Consider the following 26331-nt stretch of genomic DNA (forward strand, 5'->3'; position numbering starts at 1 on the left):
TGAACTCCATCACAGGAAGCTATTCCAATCATTCGGGTGCCAGTTGGCAAATACCAAACAGAAACATGCTTCTGCAAGAAATCATGTGTGTGCGCATCCGGGTGTTGTCAGTAATAGGAAACTTAGTGTGCCAACTTGTCGATGTGCTGCTTGAGCACACTATGGCTCATTGCAATGTGCCAGGGCACATCTATGTACTCCTGATTTTCATTTTAAAAGATGCCATTCCATGTCCCACTTTGCCAAGCCGGTTTAAAACTACCCACGTTCATCGGTGCCATCCTGGTTCTGCCACTGATAGGCACTTGTCATGCTAGCCCACCCCCCTAAAAGAAATGATGTGCCTCATTCACACCGCCCACAGAAAACATGCATGCCACTTTGACATTTCTCATCAAAAATGTCCATGTCATCGACAACACTGATACCCCAGCTTTAAACCAGTTAAGCTTAAAGAAGAACATCAATTTTGCTTTTTCTCACTATTTTGCTGCTCGCTGTGCTCCAACATGGCTTGGTTTTTGACATGGGGATGGCCCCTCGCTTTCCTCAGTATTGGATTTAGTGCAACTGTACCCAAAAAACTGTGGCGCCCATGCTGGGAGTAATTGGCAGGGCAGGGGGAATAGAAGATGGTTCATTCTCCAGCAATCCTTAAGTGGGGCTTCATATGTGAAGGAGTAAGGACAACATGGTGTTTTCTCATGTCCCTATTCATGGGCCCATGCTGTCACCTACAATTGGTTTATTGTTGCACTGGCCTTCTTGTAGTCCCATATTCCCTTGATTTGAGAGGCAGATAGTCTCACCATCCATACATACCTGATTTCCTTTGCATAGAGGACTGACTGTATCAGGGCCAACATTACTTTTCTGCAATGATCATTTTTTTAATCAATTATTTTGACTTTAGGACTTTTAAGGGCATTCAACAAAGTAGGCTTTGACCTTCATCATCCTTGGCTAGATTATGTGACTTGGCATAGGTGACTTCTCTGACAGTGCGTGCAAATGGATTGACTCATTTCTAAAGGACAGAGCAATGAAGGTCTTCTCCGACTCCTCTAGCGCTGACCCCAGCACTATCAAATGCGGGGTACCACAAGGCTCTTGCAAGGCCCCCACCCTCTACAACCTCTTCACAAGGTCTTTGTTCAAAATCCTGGACTCTCTGGCCATCTCATATACGAACTATGCAGATGACTCTCTGGTGACTACCTGTCGGACCAGAACATCGTGAACTCCATATACACAACAATCCAATCCTGGATGGCAGAAAACTGATTATGTCTCAACAGTGAGAAAACTGAGCTCCTGCTGGTTAGCTCCCCCTTACCCTCAGCAAGTTGGACAGCCACTACTCCGCCTTTACCATCGATAACATCCCCATCACTGTGTCACCCTCTATCAAAACTCTAGGTGTCTACCTGGAACCCCACCTGACCATGAACAGGCAGGTTAAAGCCATAACCTCCACATCCGCTTACTACTCTAAACTCATCAATTCAGTTAGAACCTTCCTGTCCCAACAAAATTGCCCCACTATTGCCAGGGCCATAATTGGATCCAGGCTTGATTACTGTAATGCGCTATTCATTGGCACTTCTGCTAAGAATGTTGCCAAGCTCCAAATTGTACAAAACAATGCGCTCAGAGCAGCCACTGGTCTCACGCGCAGAGAACGCATCTCAGAACTCAGAAGACAGGTATACAGTTAAGGAAAGGATCACCTCAAAGCTTGCACCCTGACTCATACGTGTCCCCATGACCTGCCCCCCCCCTACTTATCACGCAGGATCACCAAACCCACCTCCCGTAGACCTTCCAGATCTCCTTACTAGAATCTGCGATGTGTTCCATAGAATACATAAAGCCCGGACTGGCGGCTCGAGCCCCCACACTCTGGAACTCCCTCCAACCGCACATCATGCTCATCGAATCCCACTCAGCCTTTCGCAAAGCCATCAAAACAAACCTTTTTGTCTCACTGTATAGACCTGCATTCTGCAATACCTTGTAACCATTAACGGTGAAATGTAAACAAGTCTTTCATTGGGCGGCTTCATTGTAACCCTTAATCAAGCCTTCGTAAGCCCTGACACAGCACCTCGATGCTTGCGGGCTGTAGTGCGCTCTACAAATCCAAATAAATAAATAAATAAATAAATAAATAAATAAATAAAACAGGTGCATGCCACAAAGTTAATATTTTCAGGAATTGCAAATGTCCTAAAATGACACTGGTTTTTATTTTTTAACCAAGCAGAATTTTGTGTGCTCACTTATTTTTAAATCCATAATAACACATTGAAATCCTCCTCAGATTACATTGCACGTGCAGCCCCAAAAGAAACGTACAAACGACACTTGTTGATATCATGGATGCAGAAGTAAGCGGATCATCCAACAAAAGGCAGAGGACGTATCATCAAGAGTGGGAGACCGATTTCTTTTTCGCAAGCCTAAAAGGGAAGTGTGTGTGTTTAATCTGCAGTGCCAAAGTTCCAGTGGGAAAAAAAGAGTAATGTCGAGAGGCATTTTGGGATAATGCATACAAATTATGAAAAGAACTTTCCTAAAGGAAGCCGCCTGTCATCCAAAAAAGTAGCTGAACTAAAAGCTGCCCTGCAGAAGCAACAATCATTTTTTACCCAACCAGCTAAGAAGCAAATGCTGCAACAGAGGCATCCTTCAAAGTTGCACATTATTTGGCAAAACATAAAGGCACTTTTACAGATGGTGCAGTTGTGAAAGGTGCGATGGCTCTCGTGGCTGAGTCAGTTTTAAAAGATTTTAAAAACTGCCCTGAAATTACGTCTGCCATTTCAGATGTGCAGTTAGGTGCAAACGCAATGGCAAGGAGGGTATCTGCACTATCAGCCAATGTGATGGGGCAATTAGAAAAAGATTTTTCTATTCAGTGTGATGAATCAGTTGATGCAAGTGATACTGCTCAGCTGGCAGTGTTTGCTCGAATGGTGTTTGAAGACTTCACCAACAAAGAGGAATTCTTGATATTGTTGCCTCTGAAATCCACAACCAGAGGTGTTGATATCTACAATGAGGTCAAGAATTATTTTGTCAAAACAAAAATTCCATTGAACAAGTTGGTGGCAATTACCACTGATGGTGCACCAGCAATGACGGGGCGTAATTCTGGTTTTGTTGCATGCTGTAAAGCAGACCCTGATTTCCCTCCATTATTGCACTAACTTCATCATCCACCAGCAGGCAATGTGTGCCAAATTCATGGGGTTTGATAACGTAATGCCCCCTGTTGTGCGAAGTATGAATTAAATTCGTGCAAAGGCCAAAATGCACAAATGTTCCAAATATTCCTGGAAGAACTATCTGGCGCACATAGTGATCTGTTGCTACACACGCAAATCCGATGGCTTAGCAGGGGAAAAAATACTACGTCTTTTTCTTTCACTTTTGCCAGAAATCAAAGACTTCATGAGGTGAAGAAATGAAGACATCGGCCAATTATGCAGCATTTCTTGGCTACTTGATTTGGCATTACTGACAGATGTTACTGAGAAATTAAATACCTGTGAACTACAAGGAAAAGGCAAAACCATTGCTGACATGATAAGCACAGTAAAGATATTTAAGTCCAAACTTAACCTTTTCAGTTGACAAGTGGTGAAAATGAAAATGCATCATTTCCCTTCTGTAATCCAAATGCTGACAGAGCATACAGCTAGTCCTGAACTCCTGAACATTGACAAATACAGCAGTCTCACTGACCGGTTCAGGGACTTTGAAAGGATTGAACCGTGTGTGATGTTCATCGCAAACCCCTTCATGGAAGTCAATGTTTGTGAACTTACAGAACAAATGAGTGAGCCGTTTACGCTGAACAGTTTTGCTATGGAAATGGAGATTGTCAGCCTGCAAGGGGACATTCAGTTGAAAAGCAGTCAATCTCACACCAATTTCTGGAGCCTTGTTGATTACAAGGAGTACAGTAACCTTTGCACAGCAGCATTAAAAGTGACTTCTCTGTTTGGTTGCACCTATCTGTGAATCTGCATTTTCAGATATGAACTCCATCAAATCGAAATTTCAATCCTGCATGACTGATGAGCATCTGGATGACTCCATTTGAGTTGCTGTATCAAGTTATACACCAGACTACAGAGCACTGGTGGATGGCAGGCAGTGTCAACCTTCACACTGAATGTCCCAATCATTTTCCTACATTGTGAAAGTATTTTATGAGACAACTTCTAATAAAAAAGAATGCATTAAAGAGTTTTTTGAACTTATTAACATAATCATGAAGGGATATGTTAGTGATATCGCCCGCAAGTAGCTCTCGCTGTTGGCCCTCCACTGAAAGTAGCTCACGCCAACATAAAGGTTGGAAACCCCTGGTATAGGGTCATCTCTGTCCCAGTGAAAGGGATGCAGTTGGATCTGTGTTTGCTGTGTCTGTATGGGGGCTTTGCTGTGCTTGCATCAGTGCCTGTTGTGCTTGCATCAGTGACTGTTGTGCTTTCATTGGTGCCTGTTGCACAGGTTGTATTTGTGGTGCATGTGTCTGATGCTGTGTTTCATCTTGGGCATAGTATTTGGGTGGCTCTGCACTGTATGGTGTTGGATATGCTATCCCCCCTCAGAACCTGCTAATTCTGTTGCATCCCTCCCCTGCTTCTACATGCTCGAGCCATGTGTCCCATTTTCCCACATGTCCAAAATTGCTGAGGTGGTACGCCAAATCTGGGCATTCCCCCATTAAAACCTCCTCCTTGTGGAGCTTGAAATCCAACCCATCTTCCTCTAGGTGCAATCCCTTTTCCTCGTGGCCAAGAATTATATTCTTCCCTTCCTGCAAAATTCCCTCCAGCCATTGGCTGTATCTGTTGTGTGTCTTGTGTAGCCACAACCCTCTCCACTTTCCAACACAGCTCCTTCCACTGAAAAACATAGACAGCTTTTTTCTGGCCTTCTCTTGCAATATTCGACAATGGCTAAGTATAGTCAATTGCATCTCTGGCCATGGCTTCGCTTCCATTTCCACTACTTTTTTCAGCTGTCTCTGCAATGGTGCAGTTAACCCCTGACATAATATATGATAAAAAATGGCTATAGTTTTGCCCCACTGTCCCCTCGTCTCAAGACAGCATTGCTCTTGAATCACTTGAATTTAAGCAACTGGATCTTCATCATCACGTATTTTAAGCATCATAATTGCACTCATGTCTGATGTATCTGTGTATTGCACTTTGAGTGCTCGCCACACATCTGCTCTACAATTTTTAAAGGGTGCTCCATCATGTGCCGTAGTCTGAGCTGTCACCACCGGATACCCTGCTTGTTTCAAATGTCAGCTCTCTCCCCAATGGTGGCAGCAAGCAAGCTATGTCACCTACTGCTAACGCCATTCCTGCTGGCAGTCTCTCTAACTCATAAATCCATTTCCCCACCCCTGATGTTAAAATTTTCAACTTACACTTCAAATTATCCATGTCCATTTGTGGCCATGCTATGCATTGCAGCCGTCCTCCCCTTTTTCTAACAATGGGAATTGTGGTAAGTCAACATTAGGTTCAGGTCCAGTTGCGCTTTGTTTTTGTAAAGGTGCCGTTCATGCTCACCTTACTTCATCCTGGTAATGTTCTTAACCTGTCGGCATATAGCGTTGTCTCCTCCAAACTTTGCAAACGTCCTTTTGGATGTTTGGGGTATGGCACCAGTTCTGGCTTTTCCCCCCTCTAGCTTTTCCAAAATCTGACAACTCTATCTCTATCTCTGGGCGGAAACCTGTGGAGGAGCCTTGTGCGGCTTCTACCCTTTCCTAATTTTCACTTTCAGGTCTCTCCTCATCTGAAAGCATCATACCCCAACTTCCATCACTTTTCTCGTCTTCTCAATCCTCGAAATGTAATCGTTGTAGGGGGCTCATCCCATGCAATCCCTTCCAGGCTTTTTCCAATGAGCTCTGTTTTCCTTTCTGTGAGGACCCTAGTGTACTCTTTTTACCTTATGGATGACACCACTATCCCTCCTGCTTCTGTACAGGTCACAACCGTTCTTTGTATTGCTGCTCCCTCACCTTTGTATGGGAGAGTATGATATTTCATTATCTCCTCCACCTCTCTAAAATGTCTTTTAAAACTCCTTTCTCTTTCCGGCTCCTGTTCCTAATTTTTCTCCTTGCCTCAAAAAATGTGGTCCTTGACAATCCTTTGAACTTCTTTTTGCTGTCTCTCTCGACATTTGTTCTATCTGTCTCTCTCTTTCTTCGTCCATTTCCCTTGATCTTTTTACCTCTGCTTCATGTTGCCTTTCCCTTTTTTCCTTTTGTTTCCTAAGTCTTTCCCCTAGATCCCTTCTAATTTCCTCCTGTCACTTCTTCTCCTTTTCTTTATTTGCTATATGTTTTCTTTCCCTGTCTTTCACTTCTTCCATTATTCTATCCTACTCTCTTTCTTTCTCGTCCTGCCTCCTTCTCTCTTGTGCATCATCTTCCTCTTTATCCCATCTCTCTTCAACTTCCCTTTCTTTGTCTCTGATTCGTCCATATTTGTCCCATCCAATTTAAGTAATATCTGTCCTGCCAGCCACTCATTCGGTGTGTCTTCCTTATTACTCTGCCTGCCTTCCTGTCTCTGTATCTTCTGTCAGGTTTACTTACAATTCGTGGCGCTTGCTATATTCATCGTACATATACACAGGCTTTTAATTATTTAACTTGGCTCCATTTATAGCACCTTCATTACTGTAAGCGGGGGAGTATATGCACTGTATGACTGTATCCTGTTGCTTCTTTTAATTCTTTCAATGGGTGAAATCCCTGTCCTTCGTCTGATAGATCGATGCTCTTGTGAGGAGGAAGAGGAGCCGAGGGTACCGTGCCCTCTCCTTCGTGCTGATCAAGCACCACTCTCTCAGTGGTTTATTCTCCACCTCGTACACAAACATGTTCCATAATTCTACAATAGCCAACCTCTTCTGTGACTTCTTCCCTTTACACGCAGCATGTAAAAATGTTGTCATGTGTTGCAGCAGTGATTTTTAAAGAGTGCCTCCTGGGGCTAGGCCATAACCATTTTGCCTGCTGTGCCTGGCACCCAATCAGCATTATATTTACATATTTTACTTTTGTACCTTGAAAGGGATTTGCGCAACTGCATATGGGGAGTGTCTCCCATGATGGCACGTCATGCTCTGGACTACGAATACTTACCGGACCTCAAAATAAACCTCAGACCCAATATCCCTTCACTTCTCCTTCACAATATCTTATTGACAATACTTTCCTCTCTTTCCAACACTATCTACACCTGTTTCTCAGCCTTTCGGCTACAAAACCAAATGTTTGAGCAAGCACCACTAAGGCGCACACTCTCAGGACTCTGCCTTTGAGCCCAAAGCACAATCCCACGTGCTCTATGATGTAAACCCATATCCACACGGCTTCATTTTCCACAGTTTAACCCATTACTCACCCTCCCGCTGGCACCAGCAATCACTTCACATATGGGTGCACCCTCAATATAAACCTCAATATAAAACAACAAGACAAAAACCCAAACCTATGATCGTCTTCCTGCCCTTCCTAACAAGGTATCCTTGTATCTCTTAAAACTACTTCAAATGGGGCATGGCACACTCTTCCTTGACCTTGTTACAGGAAGTCTCTTTACTCTTTAATAAGGTAATTCCCTGTCTTTAGGTTTAATGTGCCACCTTCCATAACCCAGGTTACAGGTATCCCCTCACAAACGAATCCTTTATCACTCCTCCCCAATATTATACAAATTAATCACTCCCACCTTTGTCTGCCAATTTCAATGCTCTCTACTTACATCAGTGGATCATCCGAGGCCTTCGGTATTGATCCTCCCTCAATTGGCCACTACGCCTTTGCCATGCAGGGCGCCCCACACGGGGCTCCTGACCACCATCTGAGTTCACAGGTGATTTCCCGGTCTCCGTCGGTCACTCTGCAGTCCGCAGGGTTGCAGGGGAAAGATTCAACAATCCAAGGGCACTGGACAGAACCATCCAAACTGCTACCATATAAAATGGAGGGCTGGAAATCCCCAGTCCTACGTGGAACAGACCGGCTGGGAAATCTGGCACTCAATAATCGAAGAGCCAAGGTAATTGGTAAATCCTGTTTAATTAAAAGCCAGCATAAACAAGGACAACAGTTAACACCAAAACCTTGCCACGCTCTCATTCTTCTCAAGCTTGACAGGAAGAAAATACATCACAACTGGCGTTTCATTACAGTCTTGGTTACAATAATCTACGGAAAGTTGGGAATGGTTAGGGGAATCATCTATGAATACAATGTATAGGTGGTAGTTTCTCCATTGATCACTACTTATCTACAGGCCACACTTCGGACCACCTCGAAATAGATTACAGTAAAAAAGAAATCATCACAACAACTAACTATTGGCTACTGCAACAGTTACAAGACAACACCATTTGAGAGCAATGATTGGTTGGCATTAGCCATAACAACCTTGACTACTTGGCAGTTCATCAGAACATGAGCCTCAATAGTGGAAGGGGGAGCGGCATTAAGGTGCTGCTTTTTCCAATTAATAAGACACCAGCTCTGATTTCCCATGCATCAAGCCAGGACTTTAGCTTTGAACTTGACTTCATCTGGCATCTTTGTTCAGAGAACACGAGGGGAGTGAAGGTCTAAACCCATTGGTGTCTGCAGTTTATGAATAGCTACTGTTCTCCACTACATGTAATGTATGGGGAGACCACGTTTTGAATTATTCCCCTTCACCTTTACTAATTTTTTTGCCTGTATTAATACGGGTGTGATTAGCCTTCTTGGCCACTGGAGACTTGTTCAAGCTACTTTTAATCAATGTTAAACCTTAATTAGTGAGCACCTGACTTGAAAGGGGAGTTTGTTTCTTTACTTAATCAAAGCGAAATGTGTCTTGCGCTTATTATCTTCTGTTCTCCTCAGTGCTAGTCCAAACCTCCCTTTTCCGCAGTAACCTTGGCAGGAGTTGTGCAGCTACTGTCTCGTCTGCTCGGGTCTCTATTTTCAGCTAATTCAGCGAGTCTAATGTTCCTGCAGCTTCAAAGCTTCTTTGATGCTTCCTCTTCACTCAAACGTGACTGTCCTGTCCATTTTATCCAAAATGGCTACTCGTTACTGTTGCATTTCTATCATAAGCAAGCTGTGCGTTTCTCTCATTTGCCTTGCGTTTCAGCGGATACATTGATTATGATGTGTTTTCTAGTGTCTATTGGTGCAGGTAACATTCTCCACGTCTAAATGCAAGTTTGACCTAGTGTGCATGTATCTTCATGGTGAGTGCATATCTGCTTTGAGTCTAATGCATCTCCGTGTGTCACTTTTGGTAGGGATGAAATTTGCTCTCGTCATCTTCAGTTACATGTTCATTTTTTTTCGAGCTTGCAATTCCATCTCTCCTACGATCTCTCCAGGATAAGGTTGGTAGGGATTGCCTTAGTGAATAGCATCTTTTGTACTTGCGGTATGGCGGTGGAGAGGGGGCAGATGCTGTAAATGATGCACTCCTTTCGTTCTTAAGATATAGAGGTGGGGGAGGGGCTGATGTTATCAGTGACATATTCATCTGCCTCTCAACAGGACCACAGTGCAGAAACAGTGTGGCTCATGAGTGGCCTGAATAGTAGTAGAGGTCTGCAAGAGGAGTCAACCACTATATTTTTTTGACGCTGCTTCCTTTACATGTTTGCTTTCAACACTTGCAGCCTTATTTGGAGAAAGGTAGGGTTAGCGGTAATGCAATATTATATAGTCCTTCCCAAGATATGATGGGTAAGCTTTGTGGGGCATTGCATGTTGCCTAGAAATTGGGGTACGATATTTTAAGAGCTGTTAGGTTAGTTTCAATTAGTCCTGAGAAGATTCAAATTAAAGACGTGAGCCATGTTTACTGTGCTGTCCTGGACGAGGATCAGTGAATTCATAACAAACTGCAGTGACATCGCAGAAGAGGAATACAGCATTTTCTCTGCCATGCATTTTTTCTCTTTTTTTGGTTGCTGCATGGTAAGCTGAGAGGAAATATGGTACTTGTAATGTTGTATGCAGTTCCCCCTAGGCCGGTCTTTACTGAATGTATGCTGGCAGGGACCAGCCTATACGCCCCCTGTAATGCCAGTCCTTAGAGTGCAGGGATAGAAAAGCAATACGGGGTGGGCAATAAATAATAGGATTTGTTATCGTTTTTTATTGTATTGTGTTTGGCCATTCAGCCTTTAACAAAAAATAAGAACTGCATTATTTAACACATATGACAAAATATAAAAATGAAAAGAGACATAAAATGTGTTCCTTAAAATCCTCGTAAAATGAATCACAATAGATTAAGCATACAGGTCCACACAATCTATGAAAACTTGTTTAACAATTCATCAAAAGCAATAATTCATCCAGTAACCCCTGGTCTAAAAGGATGACTTTAGAGACCATCCTGGGGTAATCCGATGACCATCAAACTACACTCGAAGTCATTCCCACATCATTAGACGTCATCACGCTGTTAAAGTCATCAGCAAATATCTCAGAATGGTGGGTGATGATTTGGGGATGAGCTTAGGATGACTTAATGAATATGCTAACATCATCCCCATTTTAAAAAACTCCTTGTTCCTGATGCTTTTAGGATGACCTACTGATCACTTCAAGAGATTGCACGTTTGTCCCTGATGATTTGGGGATGATTCTGGGATGACCTGCTGATTACTTCAAGAGCATTGCCATGAAACTGGTTTGTTCTTGATGATTTGGGGATGACTTACTGATTACTTCAGAACAGTAAGTTTGTAGTATGATATGCAGACCAATACAGATTGTCAGTCTGCTTTTGCTTAGTTGCACTTATGCTGAATGATCCCCCACCATGGCAAGGGTACAGCTTGAGACTATGTTGGGCCAAAGTGGAAGCCAGAGGCCTAAACATAGCATGCACTCGTGAGAATCCTTTGCCATCCCAGTCAAAAGCAGGCACCCATCAACCTCACAAGCCCCAATGTGGCATGGATAAAGCCTGAGACTATGTTGGGCCAAAGTGGAAGAAAGAGGCCTAAACATAGCATGCGCCCACTGGGTGAGAATCCTTTGCCATCCCAGTCAAAAGAAGGAAACCAGCACCCTCACAATCAATACATTTCCATGCTGACTTGTTAGGTACGAATTGGTGTAGTCCCACTGTGTGAGACTACACAACACTTATCTGCTTGGTATTAGGTAAGCCCACCTTTTGGTATAGGTCTGAACTACACAGGTTGGCAGTGTGACTGAGCAGCCAGGCCTATCTCAAGAGGGATAACTGTCAGCTGTAGAGCTGTACAAATGATATCTGTAAATACAAGTAGCCAAGTAACACTTACACTCAAGGTTTCAGTTATAAAGAGTTGTTTATTTAATTAACATCAATTTTTAAATAAGCGTTCTTTAGAAAGAAAATTCATATAACAATGTAAATATAGTTTAAAATTACTTTTCAGAATCAGAGCAAGTTAGTGGATAATCTTTGGATATGCTTCATACACAATTGCTACACCCTGGCGTGACTTCAATCACAAGGACAGTAATGGCACTTATGTATCACACTAGGTTGCAGAAAGGAAAGATTTAAGGAAGGAAAAAGGTTAAACAGGTTCTATACATGTCGATATATCAAAACACGGAAAGCATTTCAATCACTTCTGGGAAAGCACGGGGTTATGAGTTCGTCACTGGCGAGTGATCGTACAAAGTTGCCAGTGGCGCTTCCACCAGCTCTTCTCTCCTCCATTGCTATTGTTTGTGGGAGGACCCACAAAACACTCGAACCTTCCGCTGAGCGGAACGCGGCGTAGGACGCCGACTAGAGCAGTCCCCGCTCTGCTGTTTGCCTTTCCAGTCTCTCCTCCATTGCTATTGTTTGTGGGAGGACCCACAAAACACTCGTACCTTCCGCGGAGCGGGACGCGGAGTAGGACGCCGAGTAGAGCAGTCCTGAAGTCAGCAGGTGGCCGAGGTGGCCAGGGTGCCATGGACGAAGTGCAGCCTTCGAGCCCTGTATCCCCTCTCTCTCCTGACAGTGAGCCGAAACGCTGCCTACGGAGCAGCGTTATCCCTCCAACACGTCCTGAGAAAACAGCTTTAGCCTCTCCGGTGAAGAGAGGCAAGAACAAGAACAACGTACCTGCTGGAGGAGCGTCTTCAGCTCGTCTGAGGAATACGAGCTCCCCACACACTCCGCTCCCGTCGTTGCACCCTTCTATTTTCAACCCAGAAGTATCCTCGTCTGCGAGGAGCTCGAAAAACACATGCATCCCAGCAACTTTTTTCCATGAAGGATTTGGCCACATCCAAATGTCTACGGCAGCTGGAGACTGTCCCGGTTCAACCGGGGAGCCGGCCAAACATCTAGGGAACTTACCGCAAGTTGGTGAACTCTCGTGCACGCTATCCGTCTCTGCAGCAGCCGCGTTCATTGCAGCGGCTGCGTCTGTGTCTGGGTGTAGCCAGGGCTGGAGTCCCGCTTCGGTGAGAGGGATTACCGCCGAGGCCGTCGGAGGACGACCTGGCGGGGCCCTTTCTCTGGCCCAGCTTGACACCACAGGCTGCACAGACACAGTCGGGTCACCAATGCTCAAACCCACTATAAATGGAAACATAAATGATATCAACAGCCGACACGATCCTGGCCACAGATCTGACAGTTCAGAACGGCCCGGCCCAACAATAATCCTGGCAACGGCTATGATACACGCCGAACCTCTACCTGTTGGCGGCCTGCCCCCCTTGGACGGAATCACCAGCGCAGGGGGTTCCACGGGCTCCTATCAACGACTTACCACAGGACAGCGCTGGCTCTACATTGGCCACCCCGCCTCCTCAAGCTACCCTAAAGAACGCTGTCATCACGGAATCTGGTGACCCTTCAAGTCCGGCTCAAGAGACCTTCCCACAAAATGGACACAATTCCTCCCTTCCATGGCCAAGGAAAATAACTTATAAAAAAAAAAAAACGGAAAAACAAAAAGGGGGAAAGGCCAGTGAAAACCAACTATTAAGAGCCGACACTGGCAGTAAAACAAAAGGAAAAAACTCTATACCAGTAGACGGCAGAAAACCCAATCAGAATTCAGGCAAGAAAAACGACACAGGGAAACAAGTCCTCTCAAACCCAAATATTTTAAGTGCTCTCTTCAACCTCTTTAAAAAACAACAATGTAAACGTAAACTAAACGTTGAGTCTGAACTCTTAGACGCAGACATTTTGGAGGTCCTGGAAAAAACATTCCCAGCACCAAAGCTAAGAAAAACAGACAATTCAAACATTACGCCTCCCACACCAGTTCCTATCCAACCATCCAGCACAACGCCATGTGTCTTGCCAGCAAGTGTCTTGCCAGGTCCTGAACAGATACCCAAGCTCATGCAACCAGAAACTCAAGATCAGTTGATCGAGCCAAAAATGTCAACATTGTCTTCTGATACCACAAATGCTGAAGCTATCGAAGAAGCAACACGGTATCTCAGAGAGCAAATCAGCAAACCAATGGCCACTCCAATACAACAAATTGTGGAACAGCAATGGGGCATTTAATGAGCCCCCAACCGTGGGCAAACATCCATTTACAAAGACCACCGACGCAGCAAATCATTGACACTTCATCCAGCCAATGTGAGCTCAAGCTCAAGCAGCAACGAACAGCCCTTGACGCCAACAAGATCAAAGGCAGTTCAACAGAGGGCACCCCCAGTGGAAACTTCATCTGTCTTTCCCGATTCAACAATGGACCTAGGAGATGCTCCAGTGAAAAATAGACTATATAGGGGCCTTTCAGGTGATCCCCATAAAGGGTCGCCCAAAAAGAAGCCTGACATGACAACAAACATGTCAGCTATCACCATAGCTCTGACACCCTTCTGTAAATTATATGAAGCTATTAACGATGCCACAAAAGACAACACATCGATCCTAGCAACAATCCAGTCTAAACTCATCTTTATGGAGGGGTACATAACAGCAGCAGAAGCAAAACAGGGCATCGTCCAGGCCAATTGGGAAGCAAAGCTGGCTGGCTTAGAACTAAAACAGAGCGACGCCATCCAAACTATTCAAGTCCAAACAATGAAATCAGAGAAGGCTTCCCAGACTGATGAAACTATTACCCGAGGCAGCGTGGCTCCAATCTTTAACAAATTAGTCACCAATAGCGCGAGGTCATTACAACATCCACTAGCCCCACGAAAAAGAATGCAGGGTCTAGTCACGTAAAGAAACAAAACCTAGTCTTACAGCTGGCAGGCGCAAGGCAAACAGCCACTGCTAAAGTAAAGCCTGCAGGTCCAAACAAACAGGATGACAAATAGGAATCAATATTGCCCAAAGAAAACTGCAAGTAAACAAACCAGAAGAGGCACCAGTGTTTATTGACCTCAGTAAATCACCTCGATCACTGGCTGAATTTCAGGCATCAAGTAGCCTGATGGACGTATCGCAACATTTACACTCAGATGAATCTTCTACCAGCTCCCAGGCTCAGAGTAGCCCGAAGACAACCATAGCCGTCAGCAACGACACCCACACAGAGACTCAGGTGTCCCCAGCTGTGAAAAAACTCAGCTGCTTGTCGGGGTCACCCAACAGAAAGTGACAGAAAATTATCAAGAAAAAAAACACGCCCAGAGGATATCGATCCATGAAGAAGAATCGCCATGTATAGGCAGTCCCTCCACTTACGACGAAGTGCCATCCAAAAGGCTGCGGCATAACCTGACAGATGAAAAACTAACGGACAAACAGCATACAGACCACTCTATTAGCACTGAAAAAACCCCTAGGGGGACATGAGTCTTCAAACTGGAACAAGTATCAAGCAGATCTGCCTACGTGATACTAAACAGAAAAACGGTGCTGAAAACTCTGAACAAAATCAAGTCTTTGAGATCACTAAAAACGAGACTAAAAAAGAGCCCTACCATAGGGATTAAAAACGTAAGGCATTTCTCCACATAAAATCTCGGGCCCTGCAAGTAATCCCTGTGGAAGCCTACAACGATCTTAAGCAAACTGGCTTTTTATTAACGGAACTTGGAAACCCTCAGACCGAATCACGAAAAGGACGTCAAGAAGAAGGGTGGGCCCATAAAACCCATTACATCTCCAAAACCCAAGACCTCTACATTAACAGACATGGCAGATAGGATTCCGTCCCATCACCCAAGACCTTACATGGTTCATTCAGAAAGGCGCTTCTCTTCCAACAGCAACGACACTCGGGTGAAGGCTTCATCAAGGCTTGTCACACAAGGATCCGACAAAACAGACCATCATTCCAGTTCGCTAGACGATGTACCATCAATAGGAAAGTCAAATGGTCACATCTCCCGAACCAGGGCAAAACCCCATGAGCAAAGAGAAACTAGATCTCCGAAAGGACCATGGCAATGGCTAAAGGCAGTGGCAAAAGGGAAGTCTCGCAGATAGCAACCACAATTGGTGTCGAACTGGACTTCGGCCCCACTACCACCAGACCAAGAAGAAACTGTGACAAATACTCTGTCAATGGCCTCATGGAACACTCGAGGCCACACGCACCTTACCAACCCAAGCAACCAGGACCTGGGGGGGCACGATATCTTATGCCTCCAGGAAACCTGGCTAACAGAGAAAACCACCCTGGATGGATACGCGATCGAACTTTCTGCAGCCACAAGGTGCATATTCGGACGCCCGTCCTCAGGCCTCCTTCTCGCAACACGGCTTGGCTCTGGTATAAGGGTTACTAAAAAACTAATAGCGTCATATGGGATGCTTGCGGTCCTAACCACATGGACGCACCAGAACACAAGGACTAGAACATCGCGTACGTCCCAATTAGCCATCATAAATCTCTATTGGAATCCCTAGAAAACTTTAACTACAATCTTCTGCAACCAAGTAGCAGATGCCATTGATAATATACGAGTGGATCAGAACACAACTGATGTAATCATATGTGGAGATCTGAATGCAAAATGTGATCTGGGAAACACTGATCTGCCTAAATCTAATCATAAATTCTCGACGGAAGAAAGAGGAACTGCATGGATGTCCTTGATGAACTCACGGAACTTCCACAACGTGGCATGGCTGAAACCCTGGGAAAAGATCATCCCAACGTGGGAGCGTGAAAACTTCAAGGCAACTCTTGACTATCTTTTTGTATCACATAGCCTACTGTAACTTATTGAATCTTTTGAAGTAACGCGGACCACAGAAAGCGATCATAACCTGCTCTCTATGACGTGGACGTCGGCACATCCAGAGGGCACACTATTTCTTCCATCATTGGAGTCAAACAACCAGCAAACCAGACTCCGCCTGACCGCTGCCAACATCAGGACCATCAGACAAATATGAAAGAAACATAAACAAACCGAAAGAAATAGAACGGCCAGACTACCTCCCTTTTCTATTAAAATGCAAGGTGTAACCAAAGGGAAGCAAAGCAACAGGTAGAAAGCATAATCATGAGTATGATCGAACTCTGGTGGAAAGAAGAAAGCACCTGAGGCAAGCGAAAAGAAAAGCAAAAATCGAGCATTCTGAACCCTCTTGGCTAAAATGGCAACTTGAAGTAAACAGTTACAAATCATGGTTACACAAGCATAGATGTTCAATGTATCAAAATGACGCAGAGATCATGTTGAGAACACTAAGCACCAAAAAATCTAGTGACTTTTGGGCACTCATCAAGAATACAGGCAAGACGCAAGAAAACCAATTGGCCAACTCGGTCACTGAAGAAAACTGGATTAACTTTTTTGAAAAGTTATTCACAGCCCCCCTGGCTCAGACTCCACCACCAACACACAAGAGCAGCAGCCCGTGGATCAACTTAGCCGCAGAGGACGACATCAGGGACTTTATTAAACGTCTAAAATCCTCCAAAGCCCCAGGTCCAGATGGTCTTTCCAACATTGACCTCAAGCAAATCCTGGACGAATGGACAATATTTATCAGTATCTTATTCCAGCACTGCAGTTCATCAAAAGCAATCCCGATTTCTTGGTCCCATTCAGTAATAGTCCCACTGTTCAAACGTGGCAACAGAGAATAGCCAATGAACTATCGGCCAATAGCATTATTGGACATCATTGGAAAAATCTTTGCAACACTACTACTCAAGCATTTCCAATCCTGGGTAAAATCATCGCCAGCAAATGATCCATTCCAGATGGGCTTCTTAAAAAACGGTGGAACATCTGTAAACATCCTGATGTTGAATCTAATAAAATATAAAGTCAAGCAGGGGGCCCCAACAGTGTTTCTGGCCTTCATAGACCTTTCACAGGCCTTTCACAGAGTAGACATGCGTATTCCTTGGTCTAAACTGGAAGTGCCAAGCGAAATATTACACCCAATTATGGCACTTCATACCGCAACCAAACTTCGGGTGCGACTGAACAACCAAGGCCTGTTGTCAAAAGAGATTCCATCAGAGTGCAGGGTTAAACAGGGCTGCCCGTTAGCCCCGGCCCTCTTCATCAGCTTCTTGGGCGACTTCAAGGATACAGAACCATCAATTCGAGCTTTCCTCCAAAAATAGGAAACACCAATGTGTCCCGTTTACTTTACGCTACTCTAGTTAGACCAGACTGAAGTTGGCTTACAGCGACAACTCACAAACCTGGTGCAGTACATGGGTACAAACAACCTAGAAATTAACAAACTAAAAACCAAAATCATGATCCTCGAAAAAGGTCCTTCAAACAGTAGACGCAACTGAGGATGGTATCTGGAAAACACCAAGATCGAAGTGGTCACCCATTTCAAATACCTGGGCGTAACAATCGATAGCTCAGTGCATGAGTCAACAATGGAGATGTTTTTGTGGGGAAAAACAAGGAACCTTGCGGCTCAGATGAGAGCAATTGACAAACAAATATGGGAAATTCTCATTGGTTCCGGTTATCCAATTCTACAAAGGCAAAGTCGTTCCAGCCATAACTTATGGGATGGGAGCAACACTTACCATGCCAGACACAATCTGGTCTAAATTGGAAGGGCTACTGTGGAGATCAGTCCTTGGTCTTCCAAACTCAGTCTCAATCGCAAGCATCAGACGTGACCTGGGTGTGTTGTCCTTACTATCAACAATTGAACAGAGTGCTATGCAACTCTTTAGAAAAACTCTTCTTCCGGACACACTCTCAAGCTACAAGATCATTGCAACAGAGCTTACCATCGGGCACACCAATATTCTAAACACCTGGGCCAAGAAACAGCAAGCAAAAGTAGAAGAATTGGCATGCACCGAAGATGACCTTGTAAGGAACCCCCAGAGAATAAAATATAAAATGGAACTACAGGACTGGATCAACACAGTTGATAAAGCGCAGGCGAACAAATTAACAAACCATCTGCCGCCCAGCTTCAACAAGCTCAAAGTTCCATTGCCATACTGTCTCAAATTCACAGACAAAGGCCTCATGAAGATCTTTTTAAGAGCAGGCTTGAATCTACTTCCTAAGCGCGAAATTCTCTCCATCAGACTTCAGTCTGGGTCTAAGGAATGCAGATTATGTGCTACACCAGACAAGTCTGAAAATCTAAGACACTTGCTGATGCACTGCCCAGCACTGAATCTGGATAGGGCAGCCTACTTGTCACCCCTTGGGATGGACTCCTCGATCTTGGAACATGATGTCTGGTGGAACAGATTACTGTCTGGAGAAAACATCAAATGGACTAATACTGCAGCAAAACTATTTGACATCACTTTCAAAAAAATCAACTCTCACGCTGAATATGTGATCTGACGATCGTCAAGCGCATGCAACTCTCTGTCTATAGAGAATCACAATGAATAGTTCTTCCTTGTAAAAATCACAATGTAATTATACACAAGTAATAAAAAAAATAAAAAAAAAGAAACAGGTTCTCAGTATATGTGAGGACAACTAAATCTTCAAATGAAATCTAGACAAGCCTTTCCCAGCAGTAACAGTCTAAAACAAGTTACTACCTATGAGGGACAAACCATATCAAAGTCAGTGGGATAGAAGAGTCTGCAGGGAGCCAGGACAGCCAAAATCAATTTGAAACAGTCTTTGGAGCGGAGGTACTTCTTAGAATCAAAAGGCTTGCACAAAGTTAGAGAGTTTGTTAGAAAGTCACTTGTAGGGTCACAAGCTGTGAAAACAGAGTTGGAATCAACTCTAAAAGTAAGCCACTGCAATTCCCAACTGAGAAAAGCAAGGCTACAAGAGAGTGAGGTAAGTACCCTAAGTCTAAACAGTACCACTGGTTTGACGAAGAGTGGTCCAGCTGGCTTCTGTCCTGCTACAGCGTTACAGACCCTGTGTTTCTGAGCCTCAGTTGTGGGGACAAGAGGGAGGACATCTGTAGGGCTCCTGCGGTGGTACTTCGGAGGTCATTGGCAGCTACGGGCTCTTTTCGGTTTCAGCGCTTAGTAAACAGCACTGTTGCTGATCTCTGGTACCGGTTGGGCTTCCTTCACTCCTTAGGTCTGGTGGGGGGACTCTAGCTCTGGTCGTCCTGCTTCTGGAGGGTCCTTAGGAGACTCCTGGAGCTTGTAGCCGGATTTCAGACATTTCACTCGACTACGGATTACTCGACCCATGGCAATTGGTTCTTGCAGCAATGAAGAAGTACAGCCAGACAGGGAAGATGGTCCAGTGGAGTTCGTCTCTGGGTTAGTTGGTCCCACTAACCCAGGGGGAGAAGTCGTCCATTCCGAAGCTTCTCTGTCTGAAAAGGGAGTTTCAGCACAGCAGCAGGGCTTCACCAGGCAATTCAAAAGTCCAGGAGGCTGCAGCAAGCTTCGTTCACGGTTTCTTCGTCGGGTGTTTCTCCCAGTGGTCGACTCTGCCTCTAGTCCCAAAACCCTCGATTTTTAAGCAGATTTCTACCATTCATGCACAGCCTAAGCTGTCAATGACACATCATGGTCGCTGTCCTGGAAGGACAGCCAGCCAGACAGCCAGCCATTCAGGACTGGTTGCATTTAGGCATTCCTAGAGACAAAAGGACATGGGAGTTTTCGGACCCTCACTCACATCCTGTCCTTCCAGACACACTGGAAACAGAGGCGGGCCTCAGGGCTGAAGTGCGCCAAAGGCAAGACAAACAAAGGGCTCCAATCTGTTCGACGCACATAGTAAAACCCAAGAAAGACCTCACAGACAGTAAATTGCAAAAAAAGACAGGAGCCGTTTTTATAAAATGGTCACCCCTGGGTGCTATACTGCAGCTGAGGGTTCAGCCTCCTGTAGAAAAGCACAATGGTAGGAAAAATTAAACCACTGCCACTAGCCATATAAAAGTAGGGAGGGCAACATACAAATGGTACATGAGAATGTAGGATAAGGAGCTACTAGGTAACCCCCCAGCACTCCACTTAAGATGGTGTGTGCTGGACCCACAAAGAGAAAAGGTAAGTAAAGTCAATTTCACTTTACTATTCTTGGGAACAGTAGTTTACACAAGAAAAAGGTATTTTAAACCTTATGAGAAATCTAAAGGATTTCTCAGTGACACTGCACTGAAGGTGCTGTGTGTCCCCATACAAAAAGCAGATGCATATGGAGTTTGTCAGACTTCCTAAACAGTGAACACATAATCCAAAGGTCAAAACACATGAGGCAGTGGGAAAAGGGTCTCACTCACTCCAGGGTTAAAATTAAAAAGTCCTACAGTCCAGCAAAAGAGCTGGGGGTCTCTAAGGTTGAAGGGAATTAGCACAGAAATGAGAATTCTCCCCAACATCACTGCACCAATATATGGCAGTATTCACATGCACTCCTTCACACATTATTCATGTTTGCCTTGCGCAAAATCCAATAATCAACAACCATAACGAAAAGTACCTCCAGGATAAAAAAAAAAAGAAAAGGATCCAAAAAAGAAAGAAGCAATAAACAAACGGCACCACAAAGTCCCATCAACCGAGGTCTCAACTACCCACAACCTACCAAATCCAAGCAACAAGAAACCACAAACAGCAAAGACTAAACCCAAAAGACCATGAAAAACACCAATCGAAAGAGGACGCCCACTAAGGAACACAACCCACGCATCATGCCTCGTCACAAGAAAGACAAAGAAGTCAGAAAAGACAACAGAAATAAGAAATCCCAAACCACTCGCGAAGGCACGGACCAGCATGATCCCACAAACCCAAAAAACTCAACAAACATCTGAGATGGCCCAAGGAGACATACAAATAACAGAGCAAAGAGAGACTACAATGCTCGCTACCTGTCCACATACGACAACGTGGTAAACAAAAACAGCACAGCAACAACGAACCGACAGCCAACAAGCTTCACGAATACAGACCCAACCAGGACACAAACGGATGACAACTAATAAACCATCACAACCCGGTCTCCACCATGGACAATACCCCAACCAGAACAAACAAATTGGAAACCATCACACTCACTCTACACCCCCTAGATCACCAAGGCTGGAACAACAGAGGGGTAGCTACCCTATTTACCACCTGGAAATGAACCAACCCCACCATAAACCTTAACAGTCTACTCGACAAAGAGACTGACCAACAAAGAACCACCCCACCCAAAAGACTCAACCGGGAAAAACCCACCTGGAACGGAAACCCAACCAACAACCCACCGGTCAGAAGAAACAATACTAACAACAACACAAAAGGTAAATCCAGCAAACTACACTGCAGCCTCCTCAACATTAGATCCATGGCAAACCACTCAACAGAAATCAATGACCTCCTAAGCGAAGGAGACACAGACGTGCTCTTCCTTACTGAAACCTGGCTATCAGATAACTATAAAGCCATTGCGAACGAAGCAATACACAACAATTATAAATTAATACACGCCAACAGAGAAAACCGAAGAGGAGGTAGAATCACAATTATACACAAAAAACACACCTGAGGATCTCGAATCATCACAACCAACGCGGAAGACTATGAATCCCTCCAAATCAAAATAGAACTCAACGACCAATCCAACATAGTATTCCTACTGATCTACAAACCATTTTCTTACAACCCCAACTTTGCAACAAAACTAGCGGACGAGGCCACCATGCTATCAAGCCACCACGACAACCTAGGTGAAAGAGATCCCACCGATACAAACATAGATACAACAGAAGACACACTCAACAATTGGATCACCAAGGCCATTAACCAATTAGCACCAGCTAAAACATTCAAAGCAACACCAAAAAAACTGGCAGCAAAATGGTTCACAGAAGAACTGAAAAAACACCCCAAAAAAAACAACTGCAAAATGGAAACAAAATGGAGAGAACAATACACCAGACAAGGCTAAATAAAATACCAAAGACAACTCAAACTGTACAAAGCAACAGTCCTCAAAGCAAAAAAAAAAAAACTACTACGCCACAGAATCGGCAAACAATTCACAGAAAGAACTCCATCACCCCTACACACTTTGTGACAGACACTTACACCAGAGCAGGGTCTGTGTAGTAGCTGCACAGCGGTTACTGCCTCTGCGGGCTTATATATGTTGACACTTACACCAGAGCAGGGTGTGTGTAGTAGCTGCACAGCAGTTACTGCGTCTGCGGGCATTAGTCTGTGCAGGTATTATTATATATGTAGTTACTTACACCAGAGCAGGGTCTGTGTAGCAGCTGTACAGCAGTTACTGTCTCTGCAAGCATTAGCCGGCGCGTGTACAGTCACTTACACCAGAGCAGGGTCTGTGTAGCAGCTGCAAAGCAGTTACTGTCTCTGCATGCATTATATATATATATATATATATATATATATATATATATATATATATATATATATATATATATATAGTCACTTACACCAGAGCAGGGTCTGTGTAGCAGCTGCAAAGCAGTTACTGTCTGTGCATGCATTAGCCGGCGCAGGTATATATATATATATATAGTCACTTACACCAGAGCAGGGTCTGTGTAGTAGCTGCACAGCGGTTACTGCCTCTGCGGGCTTATATATGTTGACACTTACACCAGAGCAGGGTGTGTGTAGTAGCTGCACAGCAGTTACTGCGTCTGCGGGCATTAGTCTGTGCAGGTATTATTATATATGTAGTTACTTACACCAGAGCAGGGTCTGTGTAGCAGCTGTACAGCAGTTACTGTCTCTGCAAGCATTAGCCGGCGCGTGTATAGTCACTTACACCAGAGCAGGGTCTGTGTAGCAGCTGCAAAGCAGTTACTGTCTCTGCATGCATTATATATATATATATATATATATATATATATATATATATATATATATATATATATATATATAGTCACTTACACCAGAGCAGGGTCTGTGTAGCAGCTGCAAAGCAGTTACTGTCTGTGCATGCATTAGCCGGCGCAGGTATATATATATATATATATATATATATATAGTCACTTACACCAGAGCAAGGTCTGTGTAGTAGCTACACAGCAGTTACTGCGTCTTTGAGCATTAGCCAGCGCAGGTATTATATATATATATATAGTCACTTATACCGGAGCAGGGTCTGTGTAGCAGCTGCAAAGCAGTTACTGTCTCTGCATGCATTAGCCGGCGCAGGTATATATATATATATATATATATAGTCACTTACACCAGAGCAGGGTCTGTGTAGTACCTACACAGCAGTTACTGCGTCTTTGAGCATTAGCCAGCGCAGGTATTATATATATATATAGTCACTTATACCGGAGCAGGTTCTGTGTAGCAGCTGCAAAGCAGTTACTGTCTCTGCATGCATTATATATATATACATAGTCACTTACACCAGAGGCAGGGTCTGTGTAGTAGCTACACAGCAGTTACTGCGTCTTTGAGCATTATCCGGCACAGGTAATATATATATGGTAACTTACACCAGAGCACGGTCTGTGTAGTAGCTGCACAGCAGTTACTGCGTCTGCGAGCATTGCAGAGCCTGAACCGTACCGTAAATGAGCTTCGGAGCAGCTATTGTGTCTATAATACCAACAATAGGCTGCCCCGTGTAATTTAAAAACCAGATGTTTAGAAAATCACGTACTTAGAATATTTAATTTCAACAAGTGATAAGTACAATACAAGGAATTACAGATTCAACGTGCATTCCTAGAGGTTGCAAAAGTGCTCCTAGTAACAATATAAGGGGTGAGAACATCTAAGTTGATGGATGCTAAAAGAAATGTATATAAAATTCACTAAAAGAGCTGGATCGCATGCACACACCTGATGCTGCCTGGAAACTGGACATGCGCGTTTCGTAAAGAGTAGTTCGCTAGTTCCCAATCCATTCGAGAAACGGACCCTCGCAACGCGCGCCTCCACTTCATCACGTGGGCCGCTCTGCATCACGTGGGTTTAAGCGTTCACTTCGTCTGTTTTGCAGGAGAGGGAAGGCAAGGGGTTGCGCAGCGATTCCTCCGTTACAAAGTGGTTATTTGGTTTCTGGTAAGTCTTAAAGTTATCTCTTGTTGATTGTTACTTTAATGCAGAGCGGCAATATTGAGAAGGGGTATTTTTTGTGTATTTTGGTGGTTTGTAATGTGCATCGTTACTTAAAGTACAGGCGGATTCAGTTTTGTTTTTTTTCGTTATTTCAGTGCTTTTTGAGGATATCTAATGTGCATCAAAGGGGTGAGGCAATATTGGGGAGGGGGTATTTCTGTATATTTTGGGGTTTGTAATGTGCATCGGTTGAGATGTACTTAAAGTACAGGTGGATTCAGTTCGTTTTGGGCTTTTCTCATGCAGATGTGCGATTTGCCCGTGGGAGATGTTTTATGGCGTGGGGCTGTGCACAGTGCGTTCCTCGCGTCCCAATGGGACTTCCACTGTACCAGTGAACAGTACAGCCAACAGTTAGTTATCCACCCCGCTGGAGAGGGAGGGAGGGGGCTGGAGGATTTGCTATGTGCAGCAGATGGGGATATGTGGCTTATGCAGACAGATGCATATGGGTACGAATTACCAGCATAACAGTTCTTTATTTCTCCTGCATGGGGGGCGATTTGGCATTCCCTGGGGAGGGATTGTTCATTTACCCCATTGCAATGTGTGCAAGAGAAGGCTGAACGGAGGTCTTGTATTGCTTTAATTATCAATCGCACATTTAAAGTCCCTATGAGACCCGCTAGCATTGTGTTTGTTTTAAAAGTTGGCCGATAGTTTCTGAAATGCCTTAAGGCATAACGACTTGTTACGTCGTTGTGACGTTTTCATGTGGGACGTCGTCTACGTGCTTAGGAAGAGGATTACGGAGGGAGAGTCTATACCCTATATGAGCACGTTGCTGAAGACAGCACACAGCAGAGTTCGGACTTTTGGGCTGCGGGATGTTTGATTGCGGTGTGCTCCGTGTCAGTTTTGAAAGCTGGCGGTTAAACTAAGTGTACAGCAGGAGCCAATCTCGGATGGGAATACGACACTAGTGACAGCCACAGGAAGTGGTGGAGGGACGCTAGCAGAGGCCCGTTCCTCTAACAGGAACTAGGGACGGTGGCTCTGTTGCAGGGGAGAGGAGACTCTCAGAGAAGGCGGACCCAGGCAGGGAGGAGCAGTGACTGGGTGGAGGGTGCTGGGTTCGAGGAGGAGGAGCAGTCTCTGGAGTCGGATGCAAGGAGTGAGAGTGCTCAGAGGAGGCGGTAAGAATGTGTAAGGGGAAAGGGAAGGTTGGAAAGAAAGAGGGGGTGGAGGAGGAGGAGGAGGCAAAGAGGGGGAAGACATCTGTGAAATTTACACCTGTGGAGGGGGGGAAGGTGGGAAATGAGGGACGGCATTGCAGCAGATCCCCCTCAGAGGGATGATGAAGGGGAGCTGGTCCGGGACATCTCAGGGTCGGGGACTCCAGAAAAATGTGCTTTGGAGGGGCTGGAAGCCTCAGTGAGCAGTATGTCTGAGGAGAAGATGCAGTCTGATAGTGTGTGGAAGGTATTGTTGAAACCTGAAAATCGTGACAAGACGTTTCTGGGGGCGAATCCGACGGAGATTGCTAGATGGTTGAAGGCAGCAGTGGGAGATGTTTCCCGGGTACAAGTGGTGGCTGGGGGTCGGTTGTTGGTGGAGGGGTCGGATGCTGATAGCAAAGCAAAGATTCTGGAGGTGCATTGTCTGGGTAGACATGCAGTAAGAGTGTTTGATCAAAGTGGAGTGTCTTGTAAGGGGGTGCTGTATGGAGTGCCAGTTGTTATGAGTATGTCTGAGGTGGAGGAGCAACTGGCGGGAGTGGGGGGGTGGAGGCGTGGAGGTTGGGGAGGAGGGATGCACATGGGGATGTGGTGTCTACAACTGTGGCAGTGAGATTTGAGAGAACGGAGTGTCCGGAGGTGGTGGAGATGGCTTATCAGAGGTATCGTGTGA

General features: G+C 44.8%; 1 protein-coding gene and 1 long non-coding RNA gene across 6 annotated transcripts in view; one reads left to right on the top strand and one right to left on the bottom strand.

Annotated features, from left to right (window-relative positions):
• Nucleotides 1-24295, bottom strand: part of LOC138545404 (uncharacterized) — a 137284-nt gene extending 112989 nt beyond the window's left edge. Inside the window, exon 1 of the long non-coding RNA XR_011290814.1 lies at nucleotides 24202-24295. This is a non-coding gene — a long non-coding RNA (uncharacterized lncRNA). The remainder of the gene's footprint in view (nucleotides 1-24201) is intronic.
• Nucleotides 24296-24330: 35 nt separating this feature from the next.
• The window catches only part of LOC138545302 (FRAS1-related extracellular matrix protein 1-like), a 1530918-nt gene continuing 1528917 nt past the window's right edge, over nucleotides 24331-26331 (top strand). For 4 of the 5 annotated variants that reach the window (XM_069642060.1, XM_069642059.1, XM_069642062.1 and 1 more), the window contains exon 1: nucleotides 24331-24423. The gene's annotated coding sequence lies outside the window, so the exon portion shown is untranslated. The remainder of the gene's footprint in view (nucleotides 24424-26331) is intronic. The other variant, XM_069642063.1, reaches the window with a different exon arrangement.

This window comes from Ambystoma mexicanum, chromosome 1q, assembly GCF_040938575.1.
Source record: "Ambystoma mexicanum isolate Mex_15411 chromosome 1q, UKY_AmexF1_1, whole genome shotgun sequence".
Taxonomy (NCBI): Eukaryota; Metazoa; Chordata; class Amphibia; order Caudata; family Ambystomatidae; genus Ambystoma; species Ambystoma mexicanum.